The sequence below is a fragment of the Phragmites australis genome, chromosome 5 (genome assembly GCF_958298935.1).
Source record: "Phragmites australis chromosome 5, lpPhrAust1.1, whole genome shotgun sequence".
NCBI classification, from domain to species: domain Eukaryota; kingdom Viridiplantae; phylum Streptophyta; class Magnoliopsida; order Poales; family Poaceae; genus Phragmites; species Phragmites australis.
Window position 1 is genome coordinate 41635507 of NC_084925.1, and position 13042 is coordinate 41648548.

General features: G+C 41.6%; 1 long non-coding RNA gene across 1 annotated transcript; it reads right to left on the reverse strand.

Annotated features, from left to right (window-relative positions):
- Positions 1-6228: 6228 nt before the first annotated feature.
- LOC133917705 (uncharacterized) lies at positions 6229-7404 on the reverse strand. Its single transcript, XR_009909713.1, has 2 exons — positions 6921-7404; positions 6229-6616 (listed from the first exon to the last, which is right to left on the reverse strand). It is a non-coding gene; the product is annotated as an uncharacterized LOC133917705 (long non-coding RNA).
- Between the last annotated feature and the right edge of the window lie 5638 nt (positions 7405-13042).

Consider the following 13042-nt stretch of genomic DNA (forward strand, 5'->3'; position numbering starts at 1 on the left):
CAACTACCTGAATGGCTGAATTGGAGAATGGAGATTGGAGAGGATGTTGTGCGCGCCCGCCAGCGGTCTGAGTGTCGGACCTCTCATTCGGATCATCTTGTATAGTTTATATTAGTCTTTGAATCAGTAGTGGATACGTATAAATTTTTAACAAAAGTAGATATTATAGATATACATCGATTAAGTACGATAATAAAAAAATATAATACATAGTTTATTATAATAAATACCCATAGGTATAATTAAACAAACCCTCACAGTACAACAGAAACAACGCAAAAACGACCCATACTCTACAAACAGCTTAAGTGCAGATAAAATCATCTTCTCTATTCTTCATCTTCCCTTCCAACAAATTCAACTTTTGGATTATCTGTATCCACAATTAGCAAGTGTGAGTACATAAAGTACTCAGCAAGTTCTATCTAAGGGGGAAATATTATATGCATATGAGTAGATCAAATGTAAGGCTGTAAAGCCTTTTTGGTTTTGCAGAAAGCTAGTTTTTGATGGAAGATTTATTTTGCAAAGACTACCTTAAAAAGTATTTCTGAAGAGAACACGTAAGTTGAGCTTATAGGGGTTGACGGCCCTGGGGGAGATATTTCCATCCGCCCAGTTGTCACAAGTTTTTTACCGGTAGACACACAATCCAGGAGGCTTAGGGCACAAAGCCAAAACCCTTCTTTTCGAAAACACGCGCACACTGCCCATTCACACACCAAGTAGGTACTCACGCCGAAAAACTAATCATTGTGATCAAACCATAGCATGTCATTGACCAAGGACACAACTATCCGGATAGGTTTAACACTCTGGAGAGGTTGTACACTTTACCCACAAGATATGCATAGACTCCCACCTTAGCAACTAGTGGAGCTGTTATAACGAGACGCAACGACCTCACAACGTAGTCGCAATATCCACCCATAGAGCACTAAGATACCAGGGGCCTTAGAAGATCCACGGGAATGATCACTTAGCAATCCCAAGGTTTTGACATAGCCTTATCAATATCACCAGCCAGACCTTAGGCTACGTACCACCCAAGTCTTCTCCGGGTCCCCATTGCCACTACCGGTCTTTGGGTGGGTTCCGAACTAAGTTGGAGGGGTTAGGTTAAATCCTGCCCATTCAGACCATGTGTTTGTACGAGTAGATACTAGGTAAGATGTCACAGTAAACCGGTCCTTATACGACTGAGACAAGAGTCTCCCAGCAAGAACACCACAAAGGCGAACCTTGCCCCAAGGTAGTTTCCACCTTTGTGGGGTATCTTACTCACCCTCGTCAACACTATTATAGAGTTTTCCCTAAGAACACAAGTTTTACACGCACACGCACCAAGCACAAATCACTTCACATTTTCGAAAAATATGATTAACATATGTAAATAATCTAGTTATTTCTTTTGAGCGAAGCAATCCTAAGCATACTAGTAAACAAGCATTCATCTAAACAATCATTATAGTTGATGTTGAGAACCTTCTAGGCTTTCAACGGAATAAAGGTAACAACATCAAGACATGACATAAACAAGCTAGGTCATAACTATTCTAGCATTTCTTTAAAATCACAACTATTAACTTAATCATGTATATCCCTATTGTTTGAAATAATGGCTCTACGGGTTGTATTTGAAAATATAGGATCAATATGATCAATAGTTATAGGACTTGCCTTCGTTGAAGTCCTCATCCGCTCCTTCTTCAAACTTCAGATCCTCGAGGTCTTCCTTAGGTGCTACTTCCTCTAACAATCGCAACAACGATAAAGGCGCACACAATCAATCAAACGATTAAAACAATGACTAAATAATTTACAAAAATTAAGAAGTTGACATGATTGTGTAGATCTCGAATTTAGATGAATATCGGTGAAAGAATCGTTGAAAACGGAGTTAGGATGGAGGAGAAACGGGCTTTGAAAGTTTTACCGGGAGAGAAAATCAGAAAAAAGAAAAGGGGGAATATTCCCAGAATATTCTGTTTGAGTCGGCTCGGGGCTTGGCTCAACGGCTCGGCTCTCGGCTTGGCTTGGTTTTATCAGTGGCTCAGCTAGGTTTTAGTTGTGGTGGGGCTCGGTTTTGTGGCGGTGGCTTGGTTTTTGTGGGGCTCGACTACTAGCCGCAAGAGAGAGAGAGAGGGATAAAAGAGAGAGAGAAGAGAGGAGCCGGCCGACCGGGCGACGGATAGAGCGAGAGGGGCGAGAGAGGGAGAGGGAAGGGCGACGGGGCGGCAGCGGCGCACCGGTGGAGGCCGACGGCGGCCAGATCTGGCAGGTGGGGAGGTGGGGGCTCTTCGGCCGAGGCGAAAGAGCGGCAGCCGACGACGGGAAGTGACGACCGGTGACAGCAAGGGACCCAAGTACACCCATAGAGGGGGAAAAGAGGAGGGAGAGAAAGAAGAATGACGGGGGGAAGCTCACCGGTGGTGGTGGTGTTCGGAGGGAGGCGGCGAAGGAGAGGGAGAGGGCGGAGGTGAGGATGGGGAAAATCATGCACTGTTCACCCTTTAAATAGGGCTAGCGATGGGCGGGCGGGGTCACGAGGAGGCGAAGGGAGAGAAGGAAGAGAGAGGAGAAGGAGAGAGAAAGAGAGGAGAAGGGGGCAAAATCAGGGATCTAACACTGGGTGTGCTCGGCGCTGCTGCCTGCCTACGGCTACTGGCCTACGCGCTTGCGCCCTAGCGCGGCTCCGCCAGCTGCCCGCCGAGAGCCCAAGACGTCCGGCCCAGTGCTTGCCCTTGCCCGCCGCCGTTAGGGATTTTGCCACTTAGGGCTACAGAGAGAGGGAGAGGGGATTGGTTGGCGCCCGGCGGAGCTATGGTATGTGGAGGATTTGAGAGTGGACAATGATTGATTCGAGCTGTAGTCTGTGGACCGTGGGCTTTGCGGAACGGGTGGCCCAACAAACAATGCAAGCTTGTGCAGTTGTGCGGATGCAGATCGGATGGAGAAGCGGACCTCAGGTCTTCTTCATCCTGGAGATATTCAGATAGGAGACCTGAGACCTGGAAATCCGAAATCCATGAGGGGCAGTTAGCCTTTTTTTTTTGTCCGATCGTTTCTCGACATACACTATTACAAAAATTCTTAATACTATTGGCTCCAAAACCCCATTCACTGCCGGTTTTGGAGCTGACGATGAGCAATGAGAAATGATAGTCCCTGACTATCACTATCGGCCTAGAGACCGGTAGTGAAGGTTATCATTGCCAGCTGAAGGCTTCAGCTGGCAGTGATTGTCGGTCCCTGATTTAACATGTTTGTGATCGAAAAGGCAAAAAATATTTTTTTATGACTAGAGGCACCCGATCAACTACTGCTCACCCGCCCTTGACTAGAAGCTCGAGTACCGATCACTGCTCACTCGCTATTTTTTCACGTGAGTTTCAGGACTCAAACTCACGACCTCGATCAGAAGCTCCGCGCGCGTGACCTCTCTAACCATCTCACCTCTCATTCGTTCTTGAGTACAATAGCAAAATCAATCCTTTTGACATCGTTTCATCGAATATTTGAATGGTTATTTGCACATCTAAATGATCCTAAATGAAAAAGTTATCAACTACAAAGTTGTACACCTCGTCGAGTTCTACAATATTAATCTAACGTTTGTCTCCTTCCAACTCCGTATGAGAAATTTTGTATCCAATCCGTATAGTGTTTAGTAAAACAGTGATAACTTTTACATACGAAATCCGATTTCGACGTTCGACCTATACTTTCAAAACTGAAGACGAGTCACGTCTTAAAAAAATATAGGTCTTTGGACCTGTACCTTCCTTGACCCTCAAAAAAGGCTCGGAAGATCCTCAACATAACTTCTGAAGTTTTTAGGCAAAAACTGACCTTCTCCAATTTGCCTGATATTTTTTGGAGACGTAGTGCTACATTTGAAAGTCAGTGCTATGTAGACATTTCATCAATCTGAGTTAACAAATTCATGATAAAAATATTTGAATTTATACTTTTCAATTTTGTGACCTTGTGTGTGACTTTTTCAATGATTTCTACTATTTTTACACTAGATCTAAGCCAAAAGTTTGTGGTCAAATATGAGCTCCCTCTGTATCAGTTTTAGATATTTATTTGTGCATCTATATAGCGTCAAATAAAAAAAAATCAACTACAAACTTGTAGATCTCGTTGAGAGCTACAATTTTCATATAAAGTTTATCTTCATTCGACTTAGTCTGAAAATGTTATGATTTTTTAAAGATTATCTATCATCGACCACGACTGAAACTTTGTTAAGATTATTTGGGTATTTAATGATCTCAAATTAAAAAGTTTTCAACTATAAAGTTTTCCCTATCCAACTTCGTATGAAAAAGTTATGAACTTTGTAAGATATGTCATCTATTATCATTGACAGTTCGTCACACGAGTTGCTAGTGATACTCATTATCACTGTCGGTTTATAACACAAACAGACAGTGATATTTGACGAACTATCACTCTCAGTTCATAGCTAGAACCAGCATTAATAGTTCAGATATCACTGCCAGTCAGTGTTCTCATCCGACAGTGAAGTATCACTACCAACTCAAGCCTTCAGCCGGCAGTGATACCCTTCATCACTGTCGGTTCATAAGTCACATGCGTGACTTTTAAACCGGCAGTGATACCCTATCAGTCAGCCCATCACTACTGGTACCTAATAGATTGGTATATATAGTCGGTTCTGTAGTAGTGATAATTGGCAGCTTCCCTTCCATAGTTTACCTATCAAAGACTACACCAGGCGGTTTCAGATTTTGCATACTCTTTGCTTAAAGGGGATGTCTTGCCATGTGTAAGGGATGCTAAGGATATGCTGGTATCACCATATGTTGTCTTGGGACCACAGTTTCAAAATTCATCAATATTAGGTTAATTTGGTCCGTATCGAATTTTGAAATCGATCGGTTTTTAAATTTGAATTTAAAAAATAAAAAATCACAAAAAATCTTAAAAATACTAGAGACAATTCTAAGATCTTATGTGAAAAAAATTCAAAAATAATATCATTTGCATTATATTTTATAGGGAGGAAGTTTAAAAAAAGTTGAAGTGTGCAGCTCATTTATCAACTCATATTAAGGAAAATCTTAACATGTAAAAATATTTTTTTTAAGTGTACCTTAAATTTGGTTTCACTTTATTTAGAGTTATATTAATTTCTTTATGATTTTTATAAAGTGAACATGTTAAGAAACAATACTGTAATTAATGTTTTCATGTCTACCATTATTTTTGCTACACAAATCATAGTATAAGTAAACTAATAAAAATGGTTTCACTAATTTTGGAGGTGTGATGGGTTAGTTATGAATTAATCTAGTTACAATATATTTACTCAATCCTGCATGTTATCATAACTATTTCATAAGTTCATATACTTTTAAAAGACATAGGATCATAGAAGAAGACTAACAAAATTGGTTTCATGATTTGTGGATTAGCAAAGAATTAACTATGCATTTAACTAGGTTTAGCAAGTATATTTTCTCACAGAAAATATACAACTGTTTCACAAGTATAAATACTTTTATTATGTAGATCATGTTACAAGGAAACCAACAAAATTTGTTTCACTTGATTTGAAGCTCAGATGAATTAGTTATCGATTTTACAAGGTTGAACTATTTTTTGGTTTTTCTTGAACTTTACTGAAATCGACAAAACCGAATATTCGGTTTTCGATAAAACCGGATGGTTTTTGATGGAATTCGAGCGGTTTTTTTTATCACAAACGAAATAAAAAAAAATGCGGTCGGTTTTCGGTAGAATTTGGTCAGTTTTAGTTGAATTCAGTTGGTTACCAAATAGTCGATTCGTCTAAATTTTGTCTTCGATTTATAAATCCTTGCTTCGGGCCTGTCAACTCAAGAAGAGTTGGAGATCTTCTTAGCATGATGAATAAAAAGTTAATCAACAGCTAGACAGCACTAAGGGATGAATGGAATGTTGATCCATATTCTCTATCCTGACATTAAGGTGTGGTTCAGGATAAATTTCATAGCCGGTATGGCGAAATATAGGAGAAGATGCACCAAAAGGTTCTTCTCGGGGGGCATGAGCTTTTCCCAAAGAGATCCAAGGAAGTTAAAGGTTAGTCAAGAAAATCACGGTGCATTTTCTTAGCTGATTGTAGTGGATATTTTCACGAGATAGCCTTTGCATACTCATATAACATCGCCCTGTACTTGTAGTGGAACAGATAAAAAAATATTCAAAAATAGATACAGAGAAACATTTGTTATGATAACATTCAGTATGGCTGAGATCGCGAGGATAATTGCAGTTGGCTAGTAATACGCAGACTCAGTCTAGTGCAGATACTTTTCTTTTGCTGGATTGTCTTCGTTACACCACCATGTTAATGTACTAGTTATTTGTGCCTGTACGGCGATCTTTTTCAATAGGCATGCAGCCTGTGTCAGAAATGAACATGCACACGGAAATTGTGCCAACTTGTACCACCATGACTGCAACAATTGGTAGGCTTGCATTAGCTTTAAAAGTTCAGTAAGTCGCAACGCTGAGAGATGTTCAGAATTCTGATCATTTCTCATGCCATCCTCCTGAAGGCCATCGCGTGCAGCGGTGCTCCTCTCTCAACCACTTCGACCTGTAGAGTTTGCTTTCTTTATAGTAATGTCAGTAGAAACCAAGTACTCCTACGAGCTTCTTCAAATGGAGCAGTTCAGTTCAGGATTTGAGAATTGAGAAACAGAAGACTAATCGAACAAGGTAAATAGCCAGTACTTGAAACGAGGGATCATTAATGGCATAAGATATACCTGCTCAATTGCTTAAAATTATATCTGCAGAAAAAAAAATCACAGCACAGAAAGATGGCAAAGACGCGGCAGAAAAAAAAATCACACGAGACGCTACAACAAGAGCAGAGCACAAACAAGCAGGGCGCGTACTGGCGTTATTGACGGACATCGGACGGCCCAGGTAAATGAGTGGACCGTCGCGAGCCGATCGTAACCGTAAAGTCAGACGAATCCCAACAACGCTGCGCGCCATCGCCGCCTGCCCCGGGCGGTGCCGGCCGCACGCGGCTGCCGCCGGAGTTCACCGGCCCAACCATCACCGGGGGGATGAGGAAGAAGTAGCGGAGCATGCCGCGAATGATCTCCTTCAGCACCGCCCCTCTCTTGGGGACGTAGCGTGGGTGGACACCAACCGGCGGCGGAGATGGCTTCTTGCGGTTGCCGCCGCCGCCGCCGCTGCCCACGCGTCCACTGCCGCACCGCATGGCGTTGGCTACCTTGGAGAGTGTAGGGCTGAAACTGAGATCAGGTGCGGAGGGCGAGCAAACGGGGAAAGCGAGGACGCTGCCGGGGGGCAGGTCGGCTCGTTTATAGCTGTTGCATGTAGAAACAGCGACGAAAGCAGGGGGAAGAAGGCGAGAACTGCAACGGAAGTGGCGCGCGATGGCGACGGACGGACGGGATCGCCGGATGGCACAGTGAAGGTGAAGTGAGGAGTGCAAGTGGACGTTTCCTTTTTGTCGCGTACGCTGGTGATTTGGCTTGGTTGACGATTTTTTGGTAAATTTTTTATTTGCTATCAAAAGAAATGGTTATTCCCTCTAGGCTACTAAATTTTTTAAACTTTCTTATTTGCCATCCATTTTATCTTTCATTGCGATTCCGTCCGTCCAAACTCCTTCGTCAAATTGACTGATCACCAAGTCACTATTTATCAATTCTTTTTTTTTTGTTTCATAATCCATGTGCAACATATTTTAATTGAATTCATCTAAAATCATAATAATTTTTAGAATTTTTCTAGATTTTTAAATTTTATTTGAAACCCTAACAATGGTTAGAATTTATAAAAGCAGTATTTTTTTAGAATTTTAGTTTAAATTTTACATAATTTTTTTAGTGAATTCAATTAAAATAGGTTACACATAGATTATTAAACATATATAAAAAATTTAGAATTTTTGAAGAAACATAAAATTATTGATTTTTTTCAGGAAACAGAATCTATGAATAGTGACTCGGTGAACAGTGAATTTGATGGACTCTAGTTCGGACGGCAACTGGACGGAATGGCAGACAAGGAATAAAATATAAAATGGATGATGGCAAATAAGAAAGTTCAAAAATTTCAGTGGCACAGAGAAAGAGTCATTTTTTTTATAGCAAATTTCAGGGAAGGAGCGGCCGGCCGGCCGGCGGCCAGGTGGCCTCCGGGTCGTGGGGGAAGGTCAATGCCCTGCCCGCACGGCCCCCTCCGGATTGCGGCGAAAGGTGCCGCTCTCCTGCCGTCCACCCAAGCGCTTTTGCCTAGTGGCTTTCCTTTTTAATCCGATGTGAGCAAAAGTGCAAGATTGGGAGTGTACGTAGATGAGATCATGAATTCATGACGGATTCGTGCACTGAACCCCGACCAACCCGGGCACCGAACCTTTCGCGAACTTTTCGTCCGTGACGCATCTCCAGTCGCATGCCGTCGTTCGAAGCAAGCTGGCTCGAAGTGGATGAGGCCAGGCGATGGATCATGGATGGATGGTCCGGTCATCTTTGACATTTCCCACTGCCAAGTGGCGAGTCAGGGCAGAAAGGAGAGAATCGATCCGCTGTCACTCACCGGATGGCCAGATAAGACTGGTAAGGACAGGAATTAGGAATAAAACGGACAACAAAAGAAATACTCCAGTGATATCGAAATGGAATATTAGGTCGTAAAGTGATCCAGCCATCAGCGACTTTTTTCTCTGCCGAGATGGGCCATGTCATTTTTTTTACAGCCAACGTCCAAAATAAAACGGAAGGTAAAGAGACGTCTAAATTATAGCTATAGAATCTTTTGCACGAACGTAGCCCTTCCTGTGGCCAGATCTCGCTACCGGCAGTGGTAGGGAAGCTGCTGCTCGGGGTGAGCTGGCGCCACCGGATCTGTGCTGCCCCGAGCCGTCACCGCCAGACGGAGCCACCACTGTCTCTACTCCATTAGGTCATCTCCAACAGTTACTCAAATTTTCATCATAAAAACACTGTAACACTGTTTATAGAGGTTGACTGTGGGTCTGAAGGGGGGAGAAAAGTAGTAGAAGGTAGGAAATAGGGTAGCTGTTAGAGATAGAAAAAATAAAAAGTATTGTAATAGTGTGAGAGGATACTATAATAATATTATAGAGGATGAATTTTTAGAGTATCTATTGGAGATGATCTTAAAGCAAATTTTGCTCTCTACTCCCCCCATCCTGATCTCCCCATTTGAAGCTCTTCAACACTGGTTGACGACCCCACGAGGTAAAAGAACAAGTCCCCATGCATCACTTATTCACTTTGCACTCCCATGCCTCTATTCTTCGTGTACTGAAGCTTCTCCATATACAGTTTTGCTTCACCATTGTGCCATCTCTAGAGTGCCCTAATGTCCGAACTCACCTAAAAATGAGTTTCCCATGTTTTCACGAGCCTACGAATATTTTTCCCACTAAAAAATATAATCAGGGCCTCCCTATAGGGAAGCTCCGATAAGTTCTACCTGCTGCGAACTGCGGTGCTCGAGCAGCTGGCCGATAGGCAAATTAATGCAGACTATGCTGCTACCGATAGCCAGAAAAAGAAAGAGAAAAGAATATTCTCTTTCTTTTTCTTTTTCCAAATTTTTCTTCAAACCAAATTTGAAACTCATTTTTACTCTGTTTCAACTCTGATGTTTACGATTCTTCTTCAGAAACTTATTTAAATTCATAGTCTAATCATCCATCAAAATTTCATAAATTTTCAATGTTGTTTGAATTTGTGTGGATTTTGTTTGAATTGGCATGTATTCGCGTATTTAGTTGACGGAGAGTTCATATGACTAAGACCCAAGCGAGACATGAGCAATATCATAAAGGGAGGACAGGATGACACACCTGGAGCGTATCCATGTCGAGCGGGTGGAGAGGCAAAGGCACTCGAGCTTCTCCTTGATGACGGCACTAGCGACAGAAAAAAAGAAAACCTCTGGATAGCAGAGATACACGACATATGAACTTATGAAAGATAATGTGTATTTACTAATCACAGATACAACAAGCTCCCAAATTTTGCAGTGTTATATGAACACCCAAAGTCCAACAAAAAAAAAACATATGCAAAAGCATCTTCTTGATCGAAGATGCTCGACCAACTACCGCAAAGCCTGCCAGGCTTGCATAGGTTGCCCTCCAGCAACGGCGCCTAGGCGCGCAAGAGATGGTTGCTAGTATCACCACTTCATAGATACTGACAAAGCAGTTTGATTCAATCACAACAATAAACATGCATGACAAATAACACAAGCAGGGAGAAGAGAAGAGACCACACACACAGTTTATCAACTGCATCGAGATACATAACATGTAGACCAGAAATAGTAGTAGCTGGCAAGAATAAAAAAATAGTAGATAGCGTGGTTAATTAGAAGAAATCTAAATAGAATACGAGCGTCAAGGTCTCCTCGGCCGATACCTTCCTCCGCAGCCCGGATCATCCATTGCCGCATGATCTCGATAGGAAAACTGCTATTAGTCGATCGAGGCGGTGGCGGATCTCACCCACGCGCATGTCCGTCTACGATGGTAGTCGTGTTCATGCACTGTGGTGCCACAAAAGGAGGCAAAATTTGTGCTACGTCCACCGCAGTGTTGCGCTTTGGGAGGACGGGCGTGTTCGCATGCGCACCAAGGTGCACCACCGACGCCGCGTCTCGCCTGAATCCATGATGATCCTCATCCACTATAGCAGGTACTATCCTTTTCACTTGCCTCATGTGATTTTTGCAATTACCTGCTTCATGTAATCTTTTGTTGTATAGATTATAGAAATGACTTTTGTTGTGTAAACGGTTAAAATAATTCGATTGTACTGAATTTAAACTAAAATGCAGGTGTTAACACTTTCTATATATACTTTAATTCAACAATATTTGTAAAGGTAAAAAATATCAACATCACATTATGAATCAGGATTTATCAACAACTTATAGTAGTAGACCTGTTCACACTAAGATTTTCTTTTGGCTATGCAGAATTTAATTATGCTGCTGATTGTGTAGTACCAAGGGCAAATATTAAAGCTATCTTTTAACTATTCGCAAGTTTTAGGCTTACATATAGCTTTGTACCTAGTGAAAAAGAATAGATACCTAGACCATATTGATCTTAGTACGTATGGAGTGACCTATGATGCAATTATCATGTACTTGCTTTCTGAGCTTTGTTAAAGTTCTAAGATTGTGGTAGCATAGTAGGTTTTTTTGCAATTATACTATCGTTTAAATCACAAATGCAACGCTACACTACTAGAAACTACAATTTTACCTAGAACCATATACCCTAGGTAAATGGCCAAAAACCATAGGTGAAGACTTTACCTAGAGCGTTCTCTAGGGAAAGAACCCTAGGCGAAATGTTGTCGGTAACAAGCCCTTTCCCTAGGGTGCATTTGGCAAGCTCTAGGGAACCATTTCTTTACCTAGGGGCGCAGGCGCTAGGGAAAGATTTGAACTTAGCTGTTGGGTCCAGCATGGAAAGGAGGTTTACCTACGACCATGTTAGGCGCTAGGTAAAGCTTGTGGGGCCCTTTTGAACAGCCACATCACCATACTTCCCCTAGAGTTGTTTCCCTACCAGATTTTGGATTAAACTCTAGGGATACATCAAATTCATATGTGTCATAATTCAAATATGTAATTCAAGTTTGAATTCATATCATCCATAATTCAAATAATGCAATTTGGAGCCAGAATTCAGATGTATATTTTGGAGCCAGAATTCAACATATACATGAGATTCATTGCCACCACATGTTAGATTCATTTTGGAGCCATAATTCAAAAAATAGGCTATAGCTAGAGTTTGCTATAGCTAGAAAAACACCTCAATCAGCATGTACAAGCGCTGTAGGTCAGACCAAGTATCAGCTACATCAAAAAACATCTACCAACATGTTAACTATACATGCACCAAAAAGTTGGTTTTCAAGCGTTGTAGCTCGACGCACCAAAAAGATCTAGAACATTAAGGAAGCGGTTAGCTGCCCAGGGGTAGTGACAAGCTCAGTGCACCAGTTCCAGATTCAGTGAAAAAAACCCCATACATCCCTTGAGCACCTGCATCAGGCTCCAGATTCAAATCTTATGTAGGAACATCGGAGATGACAATATGCTCCTGAAAAATAGTGGTGACAAGAAGATTAGCACTTTGCTGTAAGACATGAATAATCTGGTATAAATTTTGGCAACATAACAACTGTAAGTTAGATAATATGGACATAAGAATAGAGAGTATAATCCCTCCCCCACCACACATAGCCCCAGTAATCAAAATCAATCCCAAATGAGCTAACACCACATATAAGCTTCGCACATCACAGAAGCATGCATATCATCACAACAATGTCAACATCACAGCAAAGGGTCCATCACAAGTTGTATCATTTGAAATTAGTTTCAGAAAACATACATAAACATATGAAGGATCTGCTAGTTGCTGAGCACATAAAGCTGGTGGTTCTTGGCTTATTTCCAGAATCTGCAAAAGAAGAGCTAAGTTGTAAATTTTTTAAATGTACAACACCTTGCGTGTTTCTGTTTCAGCTGCATGATTACATACATGGACATGAGATCGATGAAGAGATCCAGGAGGAGGAGATGGTGAACAAGAAGGTGGTGGAACTGGATGTGGAGGAATTTCATTGACATGCACTCCTTAGTTAGTTGCCAAAGTCTGCAAAAGAATAGAGATGCACAAAGTGGTTAGTTCCAAAAGGTAGCAAGTTCATTGATAAACTCAAACTGGATAACAACACCTCAAGAAGCTTTTGTATCCCATTGCAGTGTTCATACATGCCAACACCCCTTAACAAGACATTGTTGGCATAAGCCTATGCCTTTTGAGTCTTCTCAGACTCCCTTTGAAGCTTATCTTTAATTTTCTCAGCATGAGAACACTTGCAGGCTACCGAGGATTCACCAATAGCTCTCACCTTAGTAATGATGTCAGTGTCGTTGACAATTCCATTAAACAATGCCATCTACCATGTGGCTTCCCTAA